Here is an 18,444-nt window from a genome sequence, read left to right on the forward strand (position 1 = left end):
CATTCTTTTCTACCTGTACTGCTTACATCTTGCCCACTGTGATTTCAGTGGTTTTTTTTTTTTTCTTGAAACGTCTTCTGAAAAGATGGAGAACAGCTGGCCTCTGCTCTGCATGTAATAACCCCACTGAGACTTGAATCCTGTTATTCATTTCCTTACCTTTAGCGGAAGAAATTTTTGCTGGATATTTTGGAAGGCCTACCGGATGCAGCTTTTAATAAAATATCCATAAGCTGGAATAAAGCCACCAGATAGGAGATGACCTCTCTTGGAACCAGAGCATCATTGGGACCATAAAATTCAAAGGCAGAACCCATATGGAGGAGTGTATGCTGCTGGGATAGCCATTGTTTTATTTGCTTGAATAAAACAACAAGGCAGTGTTTTATTCTATTCAGTGTGGTTAGAGCTGTTAGCCAATGATAAGAAAGTGGCACCATTTATATACTCTCAAACAATTCATTTAAGATTAAAGAGAGATAAGTTTTGATGTGAAGACATCAGCCCAAAGAAAGAGAAAGAAAATGTCAAAATGTAGGAGTCTTCTATATTTTTGTTCTTGTAACTTCCAATATTGCATAAATCATCTCATTGTGATTTATTGAGTCCCATGATGTCCCAGGCATTATCACCATGGCTACAGTGATGACAAGAAAGAAGTCATGATAATTATTATTCCCTTAAAGTAAATATCAAATTCACTCAAATAATTCTTGTTAATCACAATCCTTGCCATTTAGGAATTTTTAAACCAAGATAGAAACACTGATAAAAATTGATTCAAAGAAAGTGGAAGAAAATTAAAAAAAAAAATAGAGGAACTGTAGGTAGCAAAATATTTAAGAATCTTAGAATGCATTGTAATAACACACTCTTAAAATTGGAGGGTATCTGAGGCACCTTCATATGAGCAAAAGCCCTGAGGTTTTGGTGTTAAGCAAGGAAAAGCAAGGCCAATGTTCTAGGAACACTTGCACAGAGAGAGAGAAATGGTATGAGACAATGTCAAAGAAAGAGTCAAAGGGCCTTGTAGACCAAGATACAAACTTGGGAAGCTGTTGGAAGCCTGAATGATAAGCAAGGATATTTAGAGTCTCTGAGACGGCAGAGATTTGGCTATATCCTCAGCTCAGAACAATATCTGATGTGGAAAGAGATCAATAAGTGTTTCTTAAACAGATGAATGGATTTGCTCTCATCATCCTGACCACACCCTCTCAGATGCTCTCTTCTTTGTCAGTAGCTTTCTTAAAGCAGGAAGGGGATTGAAATCTCTTGTCTAGAGCTCTCAGGTCACTGGACAAGACTAGGGCTTCCTTCAAGGTACATTTTACACCTATCCCTATGGCCCTAAGACATTTGTTCTTCAAAGAGCTTCACCTTGCTGCTCATCTTTAAGTAGTAAAATCAAATGCTAGACTCCCTATGCTGAGCCAGAGAAGAAGACTTAGTGGCTGCTCATCTCCCCGTTACGGCCCCTTCCCGTGACCAGCCTGAGCCAAGCTGCGCTAATACCTTTCTACGTAATTTTTGGTGTAAACCAAAATGTAGAACTTTACACTTATTGCCATTAAATTTCATCCTCTTGGTTTTATTCCTCACTTTCTGAGGAAGGCAGAATATAACTGGTCTTTAGAATGTGAGTGAGAGGCCACGTCATCTTCAAAGCAAAAGATTCAAGGTGTTTTCTTAGGACTCAGTTATGGTAAGAAGAGCATTTGGTGGGTAGACTGGAGCAGCAGGACACACTAGGAAATGCAACAGCTGGAGAAAGAGCAGACTTTGAAGTCAGGTCTGTTTACATCTAAATCGAAGACCTGCCACTTAACTGTGATCGGGCAAGTTAAATAATCTCTGTGAAACATAACATCAGTGAGCTGGGAACAGTAAACTTCAGAGTGTTATTCTAACCATAAAAAGGCAAAGAAGAGACTTGGTTAGTAGTGTAACACACAGCAGGTCCTGAATAAATGTTGTCATTACTTCTCTCTGCTGTTGGGCATTGTTTAGAGAGACTTTTAACACTCACAACATCCTTGTGCAGAAGACATTGTTATTCGCTTTCCTAGCTGTGGAAGCTATGTAGTTAAGTAATCACTAGTACATGGTTGAAGTGGGTTTGTCATACATTCAGACTTGTCACACTCTTAAACCTTGCCTTTTTGCTCTGATCATCCTGACTGAAGGTTTCAGGGGCTGGTAGATCTCAACCCTAAAAGCAATTTGGTAGAGGTGCACCACTCAGAATGGAAACAAAAACTGCAGACTTGAATCTCTCACTGCTATTGGGCTTATACAATGACCGTGTTTCCCCGTGGCCAGTGTCAGAAGGAAGTGTCAGGGTAGAGAGGAGATACCTTGCAGGTTACCCTATGGGAAGACATAGGACAATATGTTCTGGTTGCTTTAAATGTTCAAATGCTCAAAGCAGGAGACTGGATATGTATGCATGTTGCTTCTCAGCATGCCATTCTGTGGTTCATGGAAAATGAATAGTTTATTGAACTAGAAAGAGCAGACATAAGCACTACCATTTTCCTGGCAAGTGCTTGATTGAAATCCAGGAACTTTAAGTTGGCTGTCCTCAGCCTCCCAATCGCCAGTTGATTGCTATATGTCTATGTCTGTGTCTCATTCTCCTATCGGTGAGATATGGGGAGAGGAGGACTGTGAGATTAACATCAGGTGGGCCACTGGCGAGTTACACAAGATAGAGGAAAGGGGAAGCAATAATCTACAGTTTTTGAGAGAACAGTTTTGCATTCAGGCCAAGCTCTCTGTAGATTCCCAGGAGAGAAATCTTGGGGCTGAGTCTGGTGGAGTCCCCTGAGAGGGGACTCAGGGAGGATTACAGGAGGATTTCTCTATTTCCCAGAAATCTGTGGGCTCAGCTTCTGTAGTTCTCTAAAAAGGCAAGCATGGAGTCTGCCCAAAATTGAGGTTCTGTGGTCTGTTTTGTGGTTGGGGGTGCTAGGAAAGGTTTTTTAACAGCAGGATGGTGGCTGAGAGAAGTCTGAGAGAAGAGGCTGGCTGTAAGCCATGTGGCAGCCAGGGTCACGGGAATTCAATAAACACGGATGCTCAGATGAGATCCTGAAAGTGGAGTTAGCACAGGGCTGGGCATATATAACTGATCAGTAAATCATAGAAAGTCAGAGCATCAGTTTGAGCTTGCAGTGACCTCAGGCTGTTATCTTAGAAAAATTTAATTAGCCCAGTTTATTCCTTAGGTTACCTGGAAATGGCTAGGGTCTCTTTGGGATAGACTTGCTCTATTCAAAGGAATGAAGAAAGAGTGAGAGGAGGTATTAATTATAACAACTATGTAATCTTATGAGGCATATTACATATGATTAGGCACATTACATATGGTCACATTTAGCAGTTTCCTTGCATTAAATACTGATTATGTGACCTGTCCATGAGACAGGTAGACTTGGAATCTGACCCTAGACTATCTGATTCAGAAGCCCAGGTAAGGATGGTACAGCAAGGGAGAGGCTGTGTGGCCAGGTGCTTAGGTCATCAGTATACCCTTTGGCCTGGAAAGATCTTTTGCAAAGTAGGGCTAGAAATCACCCTTACAAAGGGCTAGCCATTTTGAAGGTCTGGTGGGGACCAGGGCTTTGGATGAATCACTTGACTACTTTTTCCAATCAACATTCTCAAGCCCACTTGGGTAAAGTGTTCATATCTTGCATTCAGATTAGGCTGCTTGGACAGGTCAGAAGAGCATAAGAAAGCAGAACTGAAAATTAATGATTTAGATTCTTTTTCAGAGAGAAAATGGGAGATCAACTCTTTGAGGTAACACATTCTTTTTTTTTTTCAATGTCTGGGGGCTTGAGTTTTATTTTAACCACAGCATGTCTCATGGGGCTCTCACAGCTGATGTAGTAGCAGGGAATAATTTAGCAGCCTTTGAACAAAGTTATGCAGTGTGGTGGTGGTTGCCGGGGGTGGGGTGGAGTTTCTTTATTTCCTTGTTTTCAGTTCCAGAAGAATCAGACCTTCTGTGTCGGTGGCCTGACATAGGCCATGGCTTTGTCAGTGGCTCCTTAATTAACAAAGAGGTTTTTATTTATCCAGTGCAAAGCTTGTCTTACCTCCCGTCTCGGTCTGCTAGACCAGCCATGCACATCCGCACGTACAGAGACCTCAAAGAAGTCCAATAGCGGACTTGAAAGAATCCTCACAGCCAGCAGAGGGGAGTTTAACAAGCCTGGTCTCTCCTTTTCTTCTTCTTGGATTCAATTTTTACTCGCAATGTATTTGCTGCAGAAAAATGCTGGCATTCCCATAGGCAGTCAGGGAATTGGGGTGATAGGTGTGCACCCAGAAGGTAAAAAGAAAAGTGACTTGGGCCACAGCCAGCGATGGGATAGTTTAGAATTTTCGCAGCATCAAGCTCAGGGAAAAAACTTGGTGAGCTATAGTTTAAAATATAGGCCTAAATCCATGGCTGATTCATGTCAATGTATGGCAAAAACCACTACAATATTATTGTAAAGTAATTAGCCTCCAACTAATAAAAATAAATGAAAAATAAAATAAAATAAAATAAAATATAAGCCTAACTTGTTAGCCCCAAGGGCCTCCAAGTGCCTATGTTTACTTCCCCTGAAAGCCTCAGGCAGCTTTAGACTCTCGTTCAGAAAGTCACAGGCTGGTGAGAGGAACTGGATTTTCACCTGTAGGCTGGGACCCCTCTCAACAGCTATGAGGCATCTTAAGCTGTCAGCCTCTTGGGAGCAGCCCCCACTCCTGGCAGACAGCACTAAAGCTGGCAGCAGAATTTGTGTTGTAACTGGCGGGCTTCATACATTCCAGACAGGGAGGGCCTATGTTCTCCAGGAGATAGTGAGATGAGAGGGATTGCCAGATTTTCTGCAATTTTTGCCTCTCAACTGAGTTTGTGAGAGGGAATCAGCCCCAAAGACACCATGACGGTGCCCTCAGTCACCCCATCTGAAAACCACTCATTGGAGAGGGAGGGAAAAGGGTGAGTGGTAAGTCAAGTAGAGGATTGTTCCCAGGGCCAGCACTACTGGGCCTCTGTGTTCGAGTATCTTGCCTCAATGCCTCCCTTAGGACCTCCACTTAAGCCTTAGAGCATAGAGAAAGGGGATCCAGGGCTTCCTGGCTGTCAGCATGGTGAGACACCAGAATTCCCACCACTGAGTCCCTGGGGGTGGTGGAGACCTTCAGTGCTCATGTTCCCTTTGCAGTTGGATTGGAGCCCTATGAGAAGTTCTGGCCAGTAGCTGTGATCAGAAATGATCCATGATATGTCTGGGCTAATGCAGTGAAGAGCCATGGGGCCACCTCATCTCTCCTTCCTCTGATGGGGCAGCCTTGAAAGAAATCTGCAGAGATGAAATCCAATTAGACCCTTAGACCGCTGTGTCATTGGTTGGAGGAAGAATCCTACCAAGCCACATTGGACTTTCAGTGAGTGAGAATTACACTTCTACTGTACAAAGATGCTGTGTTAAGAGTTTGCCTGTGCCAATTACTAACAATAATTATTGTAATAGGATGGTGTTGGGCTGGTTGTTTCCAGGGAAAGTCTTCTGGCATGCAAGTGCTTCTCCAGAATTGGCTGATGGAGGCTCATTTCTGTCTAGTCCTATAAAAAGTCCACTATTTTTTGCAAAGTTCTTTTTGTGGGGTCCTTGAGTATTAATCCCCAAAGGACATCTTTGGATTGTTGAGATCCCTGGGGCTTGATGATTGGGAAAAATTTCCTGGGTGTCTAGAGACCTCTTACTCATGCCAGTCTACCGAAGTTCTGGCTGCACCAGCCATAATGAATGGATTTGCTTGCATTAATTTACTTGGCATATATTTATTGGGTGCCTACAAAGGTCCAGAGAGTCTTCTGGGAGTTGGGATGCAATGACTTTTGGCCTGCTCCACGGCCTTGCCCCTGTCCTCCTATGACGCTTGGTTATGTAACATGATGGAAGGTGCCCAGGAGCTGATCATAGCAATGATCTTCTCCCAACTTCTCAAGAACCTCATTAGGTGAAAATTCTTCTGCTTTTTCTTACAGATAAAGGAGTCTGACTCCCAGGTCACAAGGCCAGGAAGCGTAGAGCCTTCTCAGTTCCAATTCTGCAGTCTCTGTACTCCTTTTACTACACATGGACATTTCCATATCTTTCCAGTTAGTTACAGGAAAATGTAAGGCTATTCTCTCCATGGTCAACTTTGCTCAGTAAGCAGAGACCTTTACTACTGGTAATAGGAGAAGAGGTATTTTCCAAGAATCAAAAAGTGTGTACTTATTTCTAAGAGACATGGATATGCACCTTGTAGACTCTCTGACATAGGAGTCAACCTGGCCCAGACCCTCCACTTTTTCTGGGACTGTGCCACATCTTCTTGCTCTGCCCATTCCCCCTGTTAGTGTATTTGTTGAGGAAGAGATAGACACATCTCTTTGGATGTCTATTTTCCAGGGTCTTCCTCCTTTGGGCTGGTGAGGAGGTTTTGTTTTCCATTCTAAGTTCATTTCCTTTGATTTAGACTTCAATGCAGGAGAGTAACCACGAATTAAACCATCAAACAATCACTGTAAAATATATCTGTAACCCTGGTGTGAAATTTTAATAATAATGATTACTAGATCGAAGATGGGGAGAAAGACAGGAATTAGAAGAAGCTGTCCAAAGTCAAAATGCATATTCTTCAAGTCAGAAAGAGAGAAAGGAACAGACTCAAGATGCAAACTAAGGAGTCATCTTGTGCCAGAGCCAAAGAAACTGCCAACTCAGGAAAATATTGCCTTTGATGCTTTTGCTCTAGGGAATTTCTCTTTAATGGGGGTTAATTAATTATCATCATCCACTCTTACTTAGTAATAATCTTTTTACAGGCACTTGCACATTCCACATGCATGCCGTTGTCTAATATCTAGGCTGGAGGGAAGTGATTCTTGGGTGGATGAAGATTGCGTCCCTGGAGAGCTTCTCCCTTGGGACACATTCTCCCCATGACTTGGTGACTCACCACCTATATGGAACTTTGAAACCTAGACATTCTCTGCAAGACCTGTAGAATCCTGGATCCACACATGCAGGATGACCTAAGGGGGTAAGAAAGAGTAGACACAATCCAGTTTTTGCTCAGGAAGCAGAACAGTGAGCAAACTCCGGTTAGTATTGGACAATGGTCCTTTTATTTTTAAAATTTTATTTTTTAGTCACCCCATGCAGTTTGCAGGAACTTAGTTCCCCAATCAGGGGTTGAACCCCGGGCCCTCAGCAGTGAAACCACAGAGTCCAGGGAATTCCCTGGACAATCAGTCTTACTATACCAACCTTGGTTCTGTCTCTGTTCTATCTGAATGGTATGGGGCAAATCATTTAACTTCCTAAGTTGAGGTCTCCAACCTGAGCCAGGCCTATGCTTTTCCTCTTGACACTCAGCTGTTCATGAAGATAAGTGAGCTCATCTGGCGGCTGAAAGGGATGGAGCTCTTCAAGGACAGGTGCAAAATAAATATAAGCTGTGACGATTGACTTCACGATGATTACATACCTTGAATCAGCATTGCAGCAACCTGCGTCTCTGCCCATGGCTTTCTCTGTGGTTACTTTTTGGCTGAGAGGTTGTTCTCTCTTGCGAAGGTGGGTGGTGAGGAGGAGGAAAGGGGGGAGGTGATGGGGAGAAGAACTGGCATTTAGACATCATTTGAACTGGGCAAGTACTTTCCTAAGGTATTTGTGTTTTCTTATTTAATCCTCACCATAACTCTTTGTACCACTCATTTTATAGATGGAGAAAGTGGGGTTCAGAGAAGTTAAGTGACATGCTCCAGGTCACAGAGCCAAAACCTGGTCTCATGGGGGCACAGAGGCTGGACTCTTTTCACTCTGCAAGGCCTCCTCTTAGGTAGGAAAATAAGGGCAATCATGCCAAAGCCAGGAAGAGAGAGAAGCTAGACTCATGATTCATGCACTTTCCTGTCTTAGCCACTCTTTTATTCTGTTAAATTATGTCCATTCTGCGGAATCAGAAAAGGCAAAACGCTAGGGCTGACCTTCTCCCATCCCATCCTGCATTCCTGATCACAACACCCCTGCTTCCTCACTCTACCTCCAGTTGTTTCTAGGAGAGGGGTCTGCTCACCTCCCTATTCCAGGGCCAGAGCACACGCCTCCCTCTCTCGGCTGCTGCCCCCCCCAGAGCGTCTCCCTGGCTCTCAGAGTTGCCAAGCTTCTGGCAACAGAGAAATCAGAGGAGGAGCTTGGGCTGCCTGGCAGCATCAGGTACCCGAGACTCATCTGGGAAGATAAGTGGAATGCCCTGAACTTTTCCTGAACCATCGAGAAGATGGAATTCCAGAGATAATGTTCCCTCCCTCTCTCAACCCTTGACTGTTCCCTGATGATTATTTAGTCTTTGGAACGGGGCGGCAAGAGATCTTGAGGAGGGCAGTGCTGTGGGTACTGTGAGCTCCTTCTCCACGGAGCAGCCCAGGGGCCATGCTCACAGGGCTCGGTCCCAGAACTCCTCTCACTCTGTCTCTCCCTCCGCTTCTGCTGCTCATACCCTTTCCCCATCTAAAATGTGATAAGAGAAACAGAGCTAAGGAGCCAGTACTAAAGAGAAAGTGTTTTGATTCCAAGAAATTGATGATCTTGTTCCAGCTTTTATGAGTATTAAACTGAGATGAGACATGTGGGAAGTGTGTGTGTGTGGGTGTGGGTGTGTGTGTGTGTGTGTGTGTGTGTAAGAGGCAGGGAGAGAGTTCACTGATAATTTCCAACTTGAGAGATGTGATAGCTGCTACCCCCAGTGATGGAAGAAAAGTAGAAAGTCATTTCTTTTTATAACCATTAATTGTTTTAAAACAATTCAAGTATAGTTAATTTACAATGTTGTGTTACCTTTAGATGAACAGCAGAGTGATATACAGTTATATATATATATATATATATGTATGCATTCTTTTTCAGATCCTTTTCACATATAGGTTATTATAGCATATTGGATAGAGTTTCCTGTGCTATTTATTTTATATAGAGTAGTATATGTATGTTAATCCTAAACTTCTAATTTACTCCCTCCCCCATCCCAGTATCTCCTTTGGCAACCATACATTTGTTTCCTATGTCTGTCAGTCTATTTCTGTTTTGTAAATAAATTCGTTTGCTTCATTTTCTAGATTCTACATATAAGTGATATCATACGATATTTGTCTTTGTATGACTTACTTCACTTAATATGATAATCTCTAGATCCAGTCATGTTGCTGCAAGTGGCATTATTTCACTCCTTTTTATGGCTGAATAATATTCCTTTGTGTGTGTATATGTATATGTGTGAAGTGAAAGTCGCTCAGTTGTATCTGACTCTTTGCAACCCCATGGACTATAAAGTCCATGGAATTCTCCAGGCCAGAACACTGGAGTGGGTAGCTGTTCCCTTCTCCAGGGCATCTTCCCAAACCAGGGATCAAACTCAGGTCTCCGGCAAACTCACGTCTGCCTACATTGCAGGCAGGCAGATTTTTACCAGCTGAGCCAACAGGGAAGCCCGTGTGTGTGTGTGTGTGTGTGTGTGTGTGTGTGTGTGTGTGTGTGTGACATCTTCTCAACCCATTTATCTGTCGATGAACCTTTAGTTTGCTTGCTTGTCTCGGCTATTGTCAATAGTGCTGCTATGAACATTGAGGTGCATGTACCTTTTTGCATATTAAAAAACAGAGACATTACTTTCCCAACAAAGGTCCATCTAGTCAAAGCTATGATTTTTCCAGGAGTCATGTATGGTTGTGAGAGTTGGACTATAAGGAAAGCTGAGCGCCAAAGAATTGATGCTTTTGAATTGTGGTGTTAGAGAAGACTCTTGAGAGTCCCTTGAACAGCAAGGAGATCCAACTAGTCCATCCTAAAGGAAATCAGTCCTGAATATTCATTGGAAGGACTGATGCTGAAGCCGAAATTCCAATACTTTGGCCACCTGATGCAAAGAACTGACTCATTTGAAAAGGCCCTGATGCTGGGAAAGATTGAAGGTGGGAGGAGAAGGGGATAGCAGAGGATGAGATGGTTGGATGATATCACCAACTTAATGGACATAAGTCTGAGCAAACTCCAGGAGACAGTGAAGGACAGGGAAGCCTGGCATGCTGCAGTTCATGGGGCCGCAAAGAGTCAGACATGACTTAGAAACTGAACAACAATTCTGACTGGTGCAGGGTGACACCTCATTGTAGTTCTGGTTTACATTTCTCTACTAATTAGCAACACTGAGCATCTTTTCATGCACCTGTTGGCTATTTGCATGTCTTCTTTGGAAAAATGTCTATTTAGATCTTCTGACCATTTTTTGGTTGAGTTGTTGGTCTTTTTTTACATTAAGCTGTATGAGTTGCTTTTATACTTTAGAAATTAATCCCTTGTCAGTAGCATCATTTGCAAATATTTTCTCCCGGGCTGTAGGTTGTCTTTTCATTTTGTTTATGGTTTCCTTTGCTTGAAAAAGCTTTTGAGTTTAAGTAGGTCTCATTTGTTTATTTTTGTTTTTATTTCCACTGCTCTAGGAGACAGATTCAAAAATAATATTGCTGCAATTTATGTCAAAGAGTGTTTTGCTTGTGGTTTCCTTTGGGAGTTTTACAGTATTCAGTCTTACATTTAGGTCTATAATCTGTCTTGTGTTCAGTTTTGTATATGGTGTTAGAGAATGTTATAATTTCATTCTTTTATGTGTAGCTGTCTCGTTTTCCCAGCATCACTTATTAAAGAGACTGTCTTTTCTCCATTGTACATTTTTGCCTCTTTTGTTGTAGACTAATTGACCGTAAGCGTGTGGGTTTATTTCTGGGCTTTGTATCCTGTTCCATTGATCTATATGTCTTTTTTTGTGCCAGTACCATATTGTTTTGATTACTGTTGCTTTGTAGTATAGTCAGAGGCCAGCCAGCATGATTCTTCCAGCTCCATTCTTCTTTCTCAAGATTGTTTTGGTTATTTGGGGTCTTTTATGTTCCATACAAGTTTTAAAGGGAAATTGTCCTAGTTTGGTGAAAAATGCTGTTGGTAGTTTGATAAAGATTGCATTGAATCTGTAGATTGCTTTGGGTATTATGGTCTTTTTTTTTTTTTTGCTTTAAAAAGTTTGTTTTTTAATTGGGGTATAGTTGGTTTATAAAGTTGTATTAGTTTCTCCTGTACAATAAAGTGAATTGGCTACAAATATCAGCCCCGTCTTGAACCTCCCTCCTACACCTAACCCCCCTCACCCCTCTAGGTCACCACAGAGCACCAAGTTGAGCTCCCTTTGCTATACAGCAACTTCCCATTAGCTATCTATTTTATGCATGATAGTGTATATATGTCAGCGTTACTCTCCCAGTTCTTCCCACCCTCCCCTTACCCACCTCTGACCCCATGTCTATTCTTTCTGTCTGCATCTCTATTCCTGCACTGCAGATAGGGTCATCTGTACCATTTTTCTAGATTCCATGTATATGTGTTAGTATATGATTTTTTTTTCTTTTTGTTATATTTCAGGTGCTCTACAGCTGTTAATACATGTAGCTGGTGGCTATTGTATTGGACAGTGCAGATACAGAGTGTTTCTATCATGTAGAAAGTCCTCTTAAATGGTATTGTTAGAGTCACACAACCAGTCTAGTCTAGTTGAGAGGTGAGTCCTAGTCTGAATCCCCCTCTTCTTTTGATCAGGCCCTGAAATTTTCTGCAGAGAGGCCTTAGTGAACTCCAGAGGCTCGAAGCACATCTCAAAGCCCAGAGCTTTCCACTTCTTTTTGCCTGTGGGTTCTAGTCTGCCTGACTCTCTGACACCTCCAGGTGTGTGAAGGGCTTGGGTTGAAGGAAGGAGGAATGGCAGGCCCTGGGGTGCATGCTGGGGATAGGGAGGACCCCAGAGATAAACTTAGTTATAGCACTATGGGGGTCAAGCTTCATAGTGGGGGTAGACCCGCTCCTCCCGCTCACTGAAGTAGAGACAATTGTAACCAGCACTCCTTTGGCTACAGTCTTGGCCTGTCAGGAGGCCTCCACCCCTACTCTTCAGCCTGGTAGCTCTGAGGTGTCACCCCCCCCCATCTTGTACAGGGTACCAAAACCAAATTCCCTCCCATCACAGGCCTCTTAAATCTGCAGACACCAGCATCCTCCTGTCCCCTTGCGCCCACACTGCTGCCCTTTCAGCTGCTGCAGCAGAGACAGAGAGCTGTCAGCACTGCCCCCATTCCATCGCCAGGTACCAACGAGGCCTCTAACGCCCTGTGTCCACTAGAAGGCTGAATGGCAGAGTCTTGGCTCCGCTCCACTCCCAAGCTTGTATGGGACCTTGGCGAAGTCAGTTCACCTCCACAGACTGCAGTGTCTCAGCAGCAAAATGAAGCTGGCATAGTTTGGGTCAGCGTTTTTCAAACTTTACACAGGAAATATTGTTAAAATGCAGATTCTGATTCTGTAGGTCTGGGGTGGGGCCTAGGATTCTGCATTTCTAACAAGCTTCCAGGTGATGCTTCAACTGCTGCTCTGCAGTGTTAAGGATTCAGCGTTGTTCTGCGAGATTCCTGAAGTGACAGGAAAGTCCTGTATCTGAGCTCGCCAGTGTGGTAGCTTCTAGTTACAGTGGCTAGTTTGCACTTGAAATGTAGCTAATGAGTCCACAAGTGAATGATTTACAAATTTTATTTTTTTTCAAATTTTATTAATTTTCATTAATTTAAACTTAAGTGTGTGACTAGTGGCTACTATCTTGGGCAGCATGGATAAATAATCTCCACAATCTGCCACTGATCAGCCATGTGAATTTGGATAGGTCATTTAATCTCTCAGAACATGAACTTTCCTACTAGGAAAGATCCCATGGATTGTAGCACACTAGGCTCCTCTGTCCATGAGGATTCTCCAGGCAAGAATACTGGAGTGGGTTGCCATGCCCTTCTCTTGGGGATCTTCCCAACTCAGGGATCAAATCCAGGTCTCCTGCATTGCAGGTAGATTCTTTACCATCTGAGCCACCAGGGAAGCCCCACTAGTAAAGGAAAGGGGAAGATAACTCTTCCTTCTCAACAGGGCTATTGGTGAGGTGGTGGTAAGTTATAGAGTAATTATAGACTGTATAGGTGTGGGATATACAGTAATGACATTATTATAAACATTAAAATGGAATGATGGGAAGTAAAAGGACACTGGGGTCAGACAACCTGGGTTCAAACTCCATTTCTAACATTTTCTAACCCTATCTTTGGCCCTTCTGAGCCTGTTTTCTCATCTCTAAATGGCAAATAACAGTAACTTTTTTACAGGACTGTTGAGAGAACTAAATGGCTCAAGAGTCAAGAAGTGTCTGCTACAGTGCCTGGACACAGTATTTGGCTCAGTTCATGTTAAACTGTCACAGTGGAGCCAGTCTGGGTCACTAGACCTAGATTCAAATCTTGGATTTAGCCCTCATCAACTCACCAGGTATGCAAATTTGATCAGTTATTTGATTTCTCTGTTTCTATTTTATCATCTTGCAAATGAAGATCATAATACTTGTCAAAAAAGATTCAATTATTTGTTCATTTTGCAGTAGACAAACATTAATTGAGCTCTCTCTTTACATATCAGACTCTGTACCAGGTGCTTGAAAAATAGTGCCAAGTGAAAACAGAAACTGTCCATGCAATGTACTATGAGCTAAATCAACCATCACATAAAGCAGAGTACTGTGAAGCAGAAACACCTGATGCTGCAGGTGTCTGTAACATCTACTCTGGGGAAAAGTTTGGAACACACTTATGCCAACTGGAGGTGGGCAATATGGGTTTGGAGTTTGGAGGAGGGGCTGGACGGGGAATTTGAATTCATTCGTTATCTGCTCACAGAGCATTGGAGAGCAAATGGGACAAGATTTGTAAAGGGCCAAGCAGAGTATGGTGGCTCAGATGGTAAAGAATCTGCCTGCAGTGCAGGAAACTGGGTTCAATCTCTGGGTTGAGAAGATCCCCTAGAGAAGGGAATGGCTACCTGCTCTAACATTCTTGCCTGGAGAATTTCATGGCCAGAGGAGCTGGTGGGCTACAGTCCATAGCATTGCAAAGAGTTGGACACGACTGAGTAACTAAGATTTTCTCTTTTGCTTTTTCAAGCAGAATATACATCTGAGGCGTTCAGTGTGTTGCTGTCCCCTGCCTCCTTCCCTCTGTGGCACTTGGGAGCACACCACATGCTGGAGGAGCTGAGGGAAGCCCAGCCTCTGTACTGGAAACTCCCATCATTATTGCAACTCAGGTCTTCCTGAATCAGGAACAATTCCCTCCTCTATTTGAAATAATTCATCAACAAATCAGGATGTACCAAATAAATTACCATCATAAATTTACCAATTGGTGTACATTTTGCTAATTCCCAGATGAACAAACATCCCTAAATTCAGTCTAGATGGGGAATGAGATTTGAGCTGATTCTCTTTTCCTGTTAGGGAATGGTTACCCACTATGGTATTTTTGCCTGGGGAATTGCAAAGAATTGGACATGACTGAACAATTAACACTTTCACTTTTCACTTTGTTTTCTTTTCCCAGGAGATCCAATGGCCTGGCCCAACTATATAGTTACTGTCCCTATATGCAAGCCCCTCTGAGCTTTGGTTGCAATTTATAGTCTGTAAAAATGAAATGATAGCTTGAGTTCTTAATTGCCCAGTCATATCTGACTCTTTGTGATGCCATGGACTGTAGCAGGAACCTGGAAGTCTACAGTCCGTGGGGTTTCTTCAGGCAAGAATTCTGGAGTGGGTTGCCATTCCCTTCTTCAGAGGATCTTCCCAACCCAGGGATCGAACCCAGGTCTCCTGCATTACAGGCGGATTCTTTACCATCTGAGCTGCCAGGGAAGCCTAAGGATAGCTTACACTGGTGAAAGTAATTTGATGAATTAAAGTATCTGGTTTCCTTCAAAAGGAAGAGGCTTGTCTTGAGAGATGGGAGCATGTCTTGAATCTCTGTATCTCTGCATATCCATCAGCATTGTGGTCCACTTGGAGTACTGACAAACAACAGCTTGTCCAGCTGTCCTAAAGCCTTCATACTGAAACTTACTCCCTTTACCACTTTCAAATACAGCTGGGACTGAGCAGTTCCCGAAAAGCAATTACTATAAAGCAAATTTGCCAAATAATCAATTCATCTATTGCTTAGTGTGCCAAATTTACCAAATTGGATACTTTTTAATATATGACTAGAGTGTTCAGCTAATTTAACAAGAATTTAATATATTACACTTATAATGTCTCATTTTTGCTACTAATGGTGTTACATAAAGAAACATTTTATCATTAGTAATGCTATATCAGAATTTCACATGGGGATTTTTCAATTATGCTAATATTTATGTGGAACTGTTTTAAACTAATAGCTACTTTTGATTTTCTTTGTATGCATTGGAAGATTTTAATTTAGCATAAATGGATTTACTTTGTATGTTTTCAAATTTAAAATCACACTTTTGATTTACTCCATATTGAAGATTAAGTTTAAATTTAAATTTAATTCAAAACTCTTGTATATTTCTAGTGTTTTCAAACATAATATAACATTAAATGTTGAATTGCCAGGAATATAAAATTAAGTCAGATGTGCAGTTTGAAGAAATGGTGAATGCTACTGAAAGGTGCTTGATATTTAGCAAAATGGAAAATGACATCATAGTACAATAGAAATCACAAGTGTCTAAAAAAATCCATTACCTATACAGTGTCAATTGTAGCATTCAATAGGGAGAAACTGAGCTCTATTGATCTTGTGACTTTTATGACAAGTAATGCATATTTTGTGACAAAAGTGACATTGTCCCTTTGTCATAAACCAGCTAATCAACTAGGAATATATTTTTAGATGTCAGTTTTGGTTTTTGTCAATCTTCTTTCATTTTTAGTATCTTTCAGATAGTTAACCTACCTTGGTTTATTATTTTCAGTTATTAGTAGCCACATTTCAAAATACAAGATGATTAATCCTGCTGCTTTCAAACTGATTCTTCCTTGACTACATGCCTGATACTTGGCACATGACTAGTGTGGGAAATCTTTTCTGATCATCCTCAAATCACTTTCACTGCTTTGGTTGTACCCTTTCCCCGTGGGTATTTTTGCAAACTGTTGCCAAGTGACTGTACATTTTAAATTAATGTTAAATTACAATATGAATAAGTTAATTTTAAACAGTACTCAAAGCAGAATTTTATAATGTTAATTTGTAATTTAAAATTTAATTACCAATTCAAAACTATCCAAAAGGAATCAGAATTAGTTGGAAGAAAATTCTGGTGAAAACAGAAAGCATTTTTTTCTAATATCAAGAACAAGACAAGGATGTCAATTCTTGACACTTTTACTCAACATAATATTGAAAGTCTTAGGCACAGTGATCAGGAGAAAAAAAAAAAAGAAGAAATGAAAGGAATCCAAAATTGAAAGAAAGAAGTAAAATTTCTTGCAGATGACATAATACTATACATAGAAATTCCTAAAGATAGCCCCCCCCCAAAAAAAAACTATTAGAACTCATCAATGATTTCAGTAAAGTTGCAGGGTAGCAAATTAATCTATTGCATTTCTATACACTAACAATAAATTGCCAGAAAGAGAAATTAAGAGAAATAATCCCATTTACAATCACATCAAAAAGAATAAAATACTTAGGAATAAATCTAACTAAGGAGATTAAAGACGTGTACCTGGAAAACTGTAAGACACTGATGAAAGACATAGATGATGACACAGACGGATGGAAAAATATACTACATTCACAGAAAAGAATTCATATTGTTAAAACAAGCATACTATCCAAGACAATCCACAGATTCAATGCAATTTCTATCAAAATACCAATGGAGCTTTTTAAATAACTAGAGCAAATAATTCTAAAATTTGTGTGGCAACACAGAAGACCTTGAATAGCCAAAACAATCTTAAAAAAGAAGAACAAAGCTGGAGGTATCATGCATCCTGATTTTAAACTATATTACCAATGAACAATAATCAAAACAGTATGGTGAACTGGCACAAAAACAGACACATAGATCAAAGGAACAGAATAGAAAGCCCAGAAATGAACACACACTTAAATGGGCAATTAATCAATGACAAAGGAAGCAATAATACATAAAGGGGAAAAGACAGTCTTTCCAATAAATGGTGTTAGGAAAACTGGACAACTACATGCAAAGAATCAAACTGGACTCCTTTCTCATACCATGCACAAAAATAAATTACAAACAGATAAAGACTTAAATGTAAGACCTGAAACCATAAAACATTTATAAATAAGCATACCATACTCTTTGATACTGGTCTTAGTAATATTTTTTTTTTTGGATGTGTCTCTTCAGTCAAGGGAAACAAGCAAAAATAAACAAATTGTACTATATTAAACTAAAAAAAAGCTTTTGCACAGTGAAAGAAGCTATATATATATAAAAAAAAAAGCCCAAAGGCTATCTACCAAGTGGGAAAAGATATTTGTAAACATTGTATTTGATAAGGGGCTAATGTCCAAAATACATAAATAACTCACAACTCAACATCAAGGCATCAAGTAACATAATTAAAAAATGGGAAGAGGAATGGAATAGACATTTTTCCAGAGAAGACACACAGATGGCTAACAGACACATGAAAATATGATGTTGACATCACTAATCATTCAGGAAATGCAAATCAAAACCACAATGAGATATCACCTCATACCTGTCAGAATGGCTATTATCAAAAAGACAACAAATAAGTGTTGGCAAAGATGTGGAGAATAAGGAAGCTTCATGCATTTTTGATGGGAATTGGAAAACAGTATGAAGACTCCTCATAAAATTAAAAGTAGTTCTACTTTTAGAACTGTATTTGGTATAGCTTTATATGGTACAGCAATTCCATTCCTGGGTATTTATCTGAAGAAAAGGAAAACACTAATCAGAAAAAATATATGTACCCCTATGTTCATTTCAGTATTATTTACAATAGCCTACATATGGAAGCATTACAAGTATCCATCAATAGATGAATGGATAAAGATGATGTATAAATATATACAATGAAATATTAGTAAAAAATAATGCAGTTATTCATTTGCAACAACATGGCTGAATCTGGAGGGTATTATGTTAAGGGAAATAAGTCAGACAGATAAAGGCAGATACTGCACAATTTCATTTATATGTGGAGTCTAAAAAACAAAACAAATGAACAAACATTTCAAAACAGAAGCAGAATCATAGATACAGAGAATAAACAGGTATTTGCCAGCGGGGAGTAGGATGGAAATTAGTGAGGGAGATTAATAGGTACAACCTTCCAGTTGCAAAATAAATGAGTCAGAAATGTGAAATGTACTGTGTGGGAAATAGAGTCAATAATTATGTGATATGTTTATACAGTGACAAATCACAACTAGACTTATCATGGTGC

Source organism: Cervus canadensis, chromosome 24, assembly GCF_019320065.1.
Source record: "Cervus canadensis isolate Bull #8, Minnesota chromosome 24, ASM1932006v1, whole genome shotgun sequence".
In the NCBI taxonomy this organism is placed as follows: Eukaryota; Metazoa; Chordata; class Mammalia; order Artiodactyla; family Cervidae; genus Cervus; species Cervus canadensis.